Below are 3,542 nucleotides of genomic sequence, written 5' to 3' on the forward strand. Positions count from 1 at the left end.
ATTTAATTAAAAAATATATATATTTGTTAGTGATAATGAAAATGGTTTGTAATGGTGATGGTGTTGGTAATGATTGATATTAGTGATCAGTAATGTTGGTAGTGATAGTTGTGATGGTAGAGATGTTTGGTATTGTAGTGACTGTTATGATGGTAGCAATCGGTAGTGGTGGTTGTAGTGATGTAGGTAAAGTTGGTTGATGTTAGTAGTTAGAGGTGTTGATTGTAATAGCTTAAAAATGAATGCATGATGGCTGACGATGTGTTGATGATAGCTGAGATGTTGTTAGTTGTAATAGTGGAGATAATTATTAGTAGAGATATATTGTAGCGATGATGGTGGTTGAAGCGGTGGTAGAGGTGGAGACACCGATGACAATGGTGATAGTATCCGAAGAATGTGTGGATGTCGATGATGTGTTAGTGGTAGTTAGCGATGTCGCTAGTTGTGATAGATGAGTTGGTTAGTAGTTGGGATTGGCCAATAGTGGTTGGTGATGGTGGTGTTGACAATAGTGATAGCGACAGATATAATTAAAAAATGAAGATGATAGATATGGTAGCAATTGAAAATAGTGGTTAGTAGCAATTATAATTGTGAATGATGGTGGAGATGGTTGATGGTAGTGGTGGAGGTGGTTGGTGGCTAGGTGGTACTTGACAATGATGGTGGTGGTGGTAAAGGTGGTTAATGATGGTGACTGAGGATGATGGATAGAGTGGTGGTGAATATCATCAAATACAAGCATACCTCTTAATAATTAAGACTTAGTTTCAGATTTGAATGATTAAGACCTATACAAATCTATTAAGAGCTAAATTCTTAATAAAAAACAAATACACTTAATGATATGAAGTCGGAATCATTCAAATTCAGACCTCCATTAAATTCAAACAAATGAGGTCTTACTATGCCAGTAAAATAGAAATTAATGTGGGGCACAAAGTAGTGGACAGAAGTTAACAGAAAAATCACCATAAATAGTCCCTTATCTATATGAATAAGTTTAAAATAATCTGTTTACTATATAATTTTTAGTTTTGATCCTTTAATTATTTAAAAATTCATCAAATTTGGTCTTTGACTATTTTTATCAAGTTTGGTATTTACCTGTTTTAATTATAAACAACGTAGGAATTATACTAACAGAATCCTATCTCCGCGAGATTTTCTCTTCCAACTACTTTTTTCATGATTTTGTCATTTTCGCCTATTAATTTTTTTTTGGTCACTTTGTTTAACCTACTCGAACCATGTCAAAAATCTCCATCTTGAATTTTTCTTGGTTCAAATTGTCTTTAATGATAATAAAAGTTTATTCTTCCATCGAACTTCGTTATTATTATCATTTTTTACAAAATATGACATATTCAAGTCATTAACAACAATAATATACTTTTTTTTTATTAAAGCTTGAGTCTTCCTTCTAAAAAATTTTATTTTGAATTATTGATGTTAAGAATTTTCACGAGAGGAATTTGAGGAAAGGGTGGCAAGAAGAAAAAAATTAATTGAGAAAATAAGTTATGATTTAATTTCATGAAAACAAAAATTTTATTAATATAAATTTTATATTATTTATATAAAAAAAATCATAGATCAAATTTGATAAGTTTTTAAATAATTAAAATTAATAAATATATAGTGAAGAGACTAACTTAGACCTATTCTTAATAATATTCATGACATTTTCTCAAGATTGGCAAGTATATAGTGGAGTCTCTAGAACACTCCCCTTTACTAAAAGGCGGCACGCACATTCTTGGAAGAAGTAGCAAGAACCATCTCAAAGCTTTTATGCTCTATCAATAGTAATTAAGGACTTGTTTAGTGCTCGGAATTATAATTTTTTGAAGTTGAAAGTAGAATTGAAGTTAAAATTAAAATTGTGTTTGATCATAAATATAAATTAATATTATTTTTAAAATTTTTATAAGTATAGTGTGAGTAAAATTTTACTCATTTTTATTTTTTAAATACAATTTCAACTTATATTTAGAATTCTCATGACCAAATATATACTTCTTTTTTTATTTTTTTTCATTAAGTGAAATAATTTTAAAAAAAAAAAAAAAAAATTATGGCCAAACGCTACTAAATAAGATATTCTTTTTTAGACGCGATACAACATCAATCTCTTGCTAGAAGCTCTTAGATTTATCTATATTTCAAAATGAAACCGCCTATTTAAATTGTCTCCTCAATTGCAATAGACGCCACCAAGTATTCAACAACTTTAAAGGGTATAAAGAATGGCTTTGGCACGCGTAGCTTTGAAGAATCTGAATCAAAAAATAGCTTTAATCCAAGTGTTAGCCAAGTGAAATATGTAGAGAAACAGAGATGGTGCTCTGCACTATTAAAACGTTTCTCCACAGAAGCAGAAGCTGCAGATGGCAAAGGAAAATCCAAAGTAGCTGTCTCTGAAAGTGGCAAGAAATCAAAGCTATTTCCCAGGAGAAGACGCCGTGGTAGTCTTTGGAGACACCGTGACCCTGACGATTTTGCTCCTGTTCTTTTCGGTATTACTTCCTTCTAATTACAATCTAATTCCTTATCAGCTTTTATTCGTTAAAATGGAAAATAGAAGAAGATAATAGTAATGGAGTTTCCTTAAGGTGAATTGTCTGATTATCTAGTATGGTTTTATTTACATAACTAATACAACAATACATGGTTTTATTTACCTTTGGTTTGAATCATAACTCCCTGTCGACTAAATTCTAATTTGTTGTTGTTGGGACAGAAAATTTACCTTCAGGACTTGGCAGTGCATTGTTGCAAGTCAGGGAGAATATCACTAGGTTATTTGAGAACCTGAACATGAATCCCTCCAAATTAATGGAAAGGTATAAGGAGGAGGATAAGAGCTACAGAATCCGGTATGACGTGCCAGGGCTAGGGAAGGAGGACGTGAAGATTATGGTGGAGGATGAAATTCTGACAATAAAGGGCGAGCACAAGGAAGAGAAAGAAGGGTCAGATGACGATGACAAGTCCTAGTCATCAACAAGCTATGGTTACTATAACAACAACATTGCGTTACCTAAAGATGTCAAGGCTGATGAAATTAAAGCTGTAATGAAAGATGGTGTTTTGACAATCACTATTCCTAAAAGTGAGAGACCTAAGAAATATGTCAAGGAAATTCAAGTTATGTGAGTTCCTATGAAAATATCTGAGTGATAAGCATGTACTTGTATATCAAGTTGCTCGATAATAAATATGTTACGTTCAAATTGTATGTTGAGATTTGTCTTTTTTTTAAGATTTTTGTGATGACAAACCACTTAAAGAATAGGTAGGTTGGGCTCACCCCTCTCACTGAGGAGCAACCCATTGCAACTTTGCAAAGTATACTTTGAGTTTCAAGAGCTTGAGACAAGCAGAGGCACACCTACGTGTACCCGCTAGTCTTGAGAAAAACTATATATATATATATATATATATATATATATATATATATTAGAGTATTATGTTAAATATATGTTGTGCACCACAATAACAATTAGGTTGGCTGGTGAGATGGTTCGGTATGCCAC

General features: G+C 32.0%; 1 pseudogene; it reads left to right on the forward strand.

Annotated features, from left to right (window-relative positions):
* The first annotated feature begins 2,191 nt into the window (after nucleotides 1-2,191).
* On the forward strand, nucleotides 2,192-3,217 carry LOC107845915 (annotated as a pseudogene).
* The last annotated feature ends 325 nt before the right edge of the window (nucleotides 3,218-3,542 follow it).

This window comes from Capsicum annuum, chromosome 1, assembly GCF_002878395.1.
Source record: "Capsicum annuum cultivar UCD-10X-F1 chromosome 1, UCD10Xv1.1, whole genome shotgun sequence".
NCBI classification, from domain to species: domain Eukaryota; kingdom Viridiplantae; phylum Streptophyta; class Magnoliopsida; order Solanales; family Solanaceae; genus Capsicum; species Capsicum annuum.